The following is a 6243-nucleotide window of genomic DNA, read 5'->3' as shown; positions in this document are numbered from 1 at the left end:
TTTCAGTTTAGTGACTAAAGCTGTGAGAGTTCAGGAAAGCCTGCTTGGTGAGTAAATTCTCTCTCTCTCTCTTTTTTTTAAAGTTTCTGCACCTCTGTTCACCTGGGGAGAATTTGCTTAAGTCAGTGGAGAAATTACACAGTTAAATGAGCCCTTGAAGTGTGTCAAAACATGCATGGGGAAGTTTGTAGCTGCTACTGCAGTCTAGTGACTGCAGGGTTCCTGTGCCGCTACTCCACACTCTGATTCCGGGCTGGGTGGAGCAAACCCACCAAATCCATAATTGATGTCCCTTCCCTTGTACAAACTCTGTTTGTATCAGCTTTGTGCGGAGGAGTGAGGATTTGGCCCTATGCTCCTCTCTGACTGGGAATAATCTCAGGACAACCTCCCCCCAAACAAAACAAAACTCTAATCAAATTTATAAACACTGGCAGCTTTCAGGCTGCATTTCTTTCTGAGCCTAATTTAAATGAACACCAGACAATTTATGGGCTTTTCCAAGTGAACCTACAGGGCTTGTTTGCCAGAGTCTGACTCTCAGACAGCTCACTACAAGTCTAATCAAAACCAGACTTATTCTCATATGAAGCAGACTAATAAGTATTGATGGTGTTACAAAGGACCAGGCTCATTGTGGTGAACAATGAGGCACTAGCATAGCAGCAGTCACCGTCACTGATGTTTAGCACACTCAGACTTAGCATCAGCAAATTTGCCTTTGCTTTCCCTCCGCTGTACAAGGAAAGTTAAGATGTTTGGGAGCCAAGTAAAGGAGGGTTCTCAGTAGCAGATGCCTCACCTCTGTCATTCGGAGTTTCTAGTCTTAACACTGAGGAGAATATGCCTCTCATGTTGACCTCTCAGCGGGCGATGCAGAATGAAATGTTCCTCAGCTCTGGTCTCCCCAGATTCTTCAGGAAAAGCTGCTGGAATCAGGCCCAGCCTGCAAGGAATACTTCTTTCCCATCTCATTGGCCGGTGTGAACTCTACAGCCTTATAGAAATCAAACTCTATAAATCTGGCTCTGGTTTTGATGAGATGAACTTGGACAGTTGAGATCCACTGACCTTGATTCAGAATGAATACTGAGATGATGCCCATTGATAATACCTAGCATTTCTATACTGCAGTGTTTTACATGTTAAAAGCAATGCACAACATAAGCTAATATTCAAAATCCCTCTGAGGTATTATAGTCCCTTTTCTACAGATTGGAAAAATAAGGCAGAATTTAAATGACTGGTCCAAGGTCACACAGCAAATTAAGTGTAGAGATGGAATTAGAACTGGAGACTCCCTAAGTCCCCACACATTCTCTATGCATTAGTCCATGCTGTTTACTGATTTGACAGGAGTATGCACATATACCCAGAGGGATCAGATATCATTTGCTGAGGTGGAATATTCATGTACATTACATGATAGGCAGAGTGTGAGCACAATACGAGCCAGGAAATACTAGTACTCCAGTAGGAAAACACTAGAGAACTGATAAGTAGAAAAGTATGATTTGACCATTGTTTCCTCCAACTGCTTTCAGTTTGATTGACTCGTACTGGTGGTGTGACTGAGCTATGCAAGTTGAAGATTTAATGGATAATGTCTGATAAAATGGCCCACTTGATGCACCATGGATCCTCCTTAGATTTTGTTTTAACATAAAAAATAAGATACTAAATGACTGAAAAGCAATAGATTGTGACGTAATTCTGCAGGAAAAACTGGCATAACAAGTAGATGTGATAAGGAAAAGCTTCCAGAGTCAGCAAACAAAATAAGTAATCTACATTGGTGCAAGAGAGCTGGACCACCTCTGGAAGGCGAAAATACAAGCATATTTTACAGATACTTCCTTCTTTTGTGGTGGGGGTTAAGCTGTGGAAGCTATTCAATAGACAGAGCGATCTTCTTGCTTTGTAAGGCTCTAGCAGAGGTTGTCATTAAAATCTTTCCACTTTGTCCTTTTCAAATATGCTGCAGTGTTCCCAATATCCCCTATCTTTAAATAGAGCAGTGCGCAAGTCGAGAGGGAATGCTGTGGTAACGTTAATTCCTTGCTAATACATTTACAGGTTGTAACTATGACCACTACATAGGCTTTTCTTTCTTCCTGTTAATGTTCCTAGTGCTGAGGCTTGACATGTCATTATCCTGGGGTGTCCCGTCACATAATGTCACCCTGCTTAGTGCAGGGCCTTGCCACTGTGCAGCACCTGCCATCTGGATCAGACTTTCCTTCTTTCTCCTCATGTCTTCAGCTGAAATGTTAGTAGAGGCAGTGAGCTGTTGAAACAGAGAGATACAATTGGGCCATTCCAGGTTACAAGGAGATGCAAAGGAGAAGGCTTATTTGCCTCCAGTGGTAAGATTGTGCTAAAGAACAGAGAGGAAACCAGTAGATGAGCACAGTAGAGAGAGCTAAAGAGTGAAATCCCAACCTGGTTGATTTCTTCACTGGGGCCAGGATTTCACCCAAAGTCTATAAGCTGGGCCAGACAAGTCCATGGAGAGCGTCCAGGCAAGGAGTGTAATTTTGATTTGGATCCTGAAATGAACGGGGAACCTGTGGAGCTGTCTGAAGATAGGAATGAGGCTGTTATGCTTATTTGTATGTCATGAAGGCAGCATTCTGGCAATCTGGCATTGAGAGAGACCAGAGGAACAGAACTGCCCTATGGAGAGGGAGCATGAATGATAATATCAGACAAGGTGGAACCTAGATAGCCTGGGACGTGGGCAATGCTATAGAGCTTGTGATAGGCAGATTTACAAACCTGTGGGACACATGGGAAAAGAAGGACAGTTCACGGTCAAATATGATGTCAAGGTTATGGACTGTGTGTGAAATCCTGGCCCAACTGGAGTCTTGCCATGTACTTTAATGAAACCAGGGATTTGACCCAGTGAAGGCTTAAGCTGGGGAGAAAGAGAGAAGATAAAATATTAGTTTTCAGATGAGATTTTGTTTACACCTCTTAATCTCTTCTTCACTCTAACTCTGGAAAGCATTCTGAGATAAAGGGCTTGATTGTCTCCTCACACAGACTTGCCATCTGTGTAACGCCACTGACTTCAGTAAAGTTATTTCTTATGTACCAGCGTGAATGAGGAGAGAATCAGGCCCATGATTTGTATCAAAAAGGCCTGTTCCTGCAGATGTCAATGTGAGTGCTGCATGCAGAGCAACTACAAGACTAGGCCCTGAAGTTGTACTGTCTGAGCATTGGAGTCATTTCTGGCAAAGTGATATAAATATGTCTCTCTCTTATATGGCCTTCATCACCTTTGTATCCGAGCACCTCACAATTTGTTATGTAGTTATCCTCACAACACCCCCGTGAGGAAGGGAAGCGCTTTTATTCCTATTTTTCAGATAGGGAACGGAGACGTACAGTGTCTAAGGCTATGTCTACACTACTGCTTATGTCGGTATAATTTGTGAACAAACACACCCCTGCATGACATAAGTTACATCAACATAAGCACTGGTAGGGACAGCGCTGTGTCAGCGGGAAAAGCTTTTCCCTGCCATAGCTATCACCGCTCGTTGGGGGTGGTTTAATTATGTCAATAGGAGAGCTCTCTCCCATCATCATAGAGCGGCTACACGAGAGATCTTACAGCGGCGCAGCTGCGTCGATACACCTTTGCCACTGTAAGCTGTCTAGTGTAGACATGGCCTGAAAGATTTATGTCAGGTCACCCAGGATGTCTGTAGAGGAACTAGGTGTTGAATTCAGCTCTCCAAAGTCTGAGACCTGTACCCTAAGCACTAGGCCAGCCTTCCTCTTTCCAAGCTATAAAGCCATTATCATGTGCTGAGTTTATCTACACAGGTTAAGCCCTTTTAACTGTAATTCCTTCCAATAACTTAAAAAAAATGATATTCACTTTGTTAAAAGTTGGAGAGAATTCAAGCTGCTTTTGAATTGTGTGTCCCTCTTTCTTTCTAGTGCAGTCTTCTTAAGTTTTCTATTTCCCTGTTGAACTGTTACATGATTATGGAATTCTTACCACTGGATGTCAGCCAGCATTGATCATAGTCTCTAAAGTATGGTACACCTATTTTCTTTAAATATTTGCCTTCCATTAAAAATCAGTCACTGGCTTTTCCATGCTGTACCCAGAATTCACCATTCACTGTAATTCTTTAGTGATTTTAAGGCCAGTGGGTAATAATGGTTTCTGCTATGTCCTAGAAACTTCTTATTCAGAATTAACTGCTGCAATTTCCCTTGAGCTGAATATTACTTAATATTTCCTGTTCAAGTAAAATTGGCCTTTTTGTGTTCATCAGTCAGCTCTTGACTGAGGGCTTCTAGTCAAAAAAGTGACTGTAGAAATGGTACTATGAGATTCCATATTTATTGTGTCTCAGTGATTTTTGGAATCAAATGTGCTCATTTCTCAAGTAACAGCTGTTTTTATGAACTCTTAGCCCTGCAACCTCAACTCTGGTTCTAAGAGTCAGATTAGGTTTTTTCTATAGCATGATCATTGCTCGTGTAAAATGCCTGTCAATTTGTACTATTCTCATTTGGTAACATTTTACACCCATTTTGAACAAGTGTAAATAACAGCATAAAGTGCAAGGCAAGTTGTAATGGACAATCAGGTCCATTATCATTATACTATTTATTTTCTACAAATAATTAAGTGCTGTTACATTTAAAGTAGTGTACATTCTCTGGGCTTAGCTCTGTAGGATAGCAACTGGCTCCTGTGAGGTGCTACTGAGTGCCCTCCACTTCCACTGACTTGGCAGGATTACAGCCTACCACTATAGGATCTACATAACTAACAGTAATAGTAAATATTGATTTTCCTTTGTATGTTTGTTATCATGAAATATATTAACTCATAGAAGATGGAAAGTGGAGATGAACTCAACCCAGGTAGAGTAGATCCTGACTTTGCTACCAAGCTTCCAAATTTCCAGGTGTTCAGATCTGGGGCTTTGATTTGTGCACAGTTTTCTTGATTATTCTTTTATTTCATACAAAACCAAAAGAAGACAAATGACACGAATTGTATGTGCCATCTATTTGACTTTGATGTTATTATTTTTCACTGCTCTCTGGAGAGTATCATCTGCAATTTCTTCATCTCCATATTTTAGTCATGTTTTAGATCCATTTGGACACCATTTGCAGCTTATGTGTCTACTGATATACTACATTACAACATGATAACCATCTTCTTTTAGGAGGGTGGATGCTAACAGATAAAACATTATTCTGTTTTGGAGATGTAGAAGGGATCTTTTGCTTTTATTTTATGAGTAATATCTAACCAGAGTGCCCCATCCAGTATAAATCAAAATACTTACAAATACTTAAGCTTTTAATCTTTATCAAATATAGATGTGTTGACATTTTTTAAAAATCACCTTTAAAGAAAATTCCTTTTTGGATGGACTATCTAGGCATCATATTTTTTAGCCTTTCTTTTTAATCTCTCAGTCTCTATGTTGTCCCGTAGCATCACTGTGACTTTCAGAAATGAGAATTTCTGCTTCTATTCATGTTAGACATGAACTGAAAGATTTTTTTTCATTCCCTGACTGAAAAGTATCAGAAATTCAGTAGATAGCCATGGTAGGTGAGTAATCATCTCTTATTAGACCAACTTTGTTGAAAGAGACAAGCTTTCAAGCTTACACAGAGCTCTTCTTCAGGTCTGGGCATCAGCAGGTCTGGGCTTTTATTCCTTATATGCAGAGGATGAAATAATAAGAAGCCTTCTGAACCAGATTTTAACAGGAATACTTTTCAGTTAGGCCAAGGAACAGACTTCACTTAAACTGATAGACAGACCGTAGTGCTTTCTCTTTCATTGTGCAAACATTCAGAAGCCTTGATGATGGTTTGGTGTAATAGAGTGGGTTAAACATTCAGCCCCTTTTCTATGAACATGAGTGATTACCATTTTAATGACCTATTATGCAAGCATTTGGTTTGGATTTGAAAGGTCTCATCTGATCAGTCTTAACTCATCAGTGATTCACATCCAGACTCTCCATGCTCTACTAGCCACTTGAATACCTTGGCATCTATTGTACACTGAGTGTTGAATGGAACATTATACAGCTGTACATTGACAGTCACATCCTGCTTGTCCATTACTGCAAAAAGCTTGCTTTTAAAAAAGTTGTCCCCCAAACATGTTGGAAGGTGGCCTTCAATAGATTAATGGTTTGATTTGCAAAAAGCCAGGTGCCTGTGGCTTTGCATAAAGAT

At 40.5% G+C, this 6243-nt stretch overlaps 1 long non-coding RNA gene across 1 annotated transcript in view; it reads left to right on the top strand.

The window, feature by feature from the left end:
* The window catches only part of LOC137142037 (uncharacterized), a 106437-nt gene continuing 100194 nt past the window's right edge, over positions 1 to 6243 (top strand). Inside the window, exon 1 of the long non-coding RNA XR_010916833.1 lies at positions 1 to 47. This is a non-coding gene — a long non-coding RNA (uncharacterized lncRNA). The remainder of the gene's footprint in view (positions 48 to 6243) is intronic.

Source organism: Emydura macquarii, unplaced genomic scaffold (assembly GCF_026122565.2).
Source record: "Emydura macquarii macquarii isolate MOO-44397 ecotype Brisbane River unplaced genomic scaffold, CSIRO-AGI_Emac_v2 contig_3128, whole genome shotgun sequence".
NCBI lineage: Eukaryota > Metazoa > Chordata > Testudines > Chelidae > Emydura > Emydura macquarii.
The sequence above is the reverse complement of the archived record's forward strand: the minus strand, read 5'-3'. Positions and strand labels throughout refer to the sequence as shown.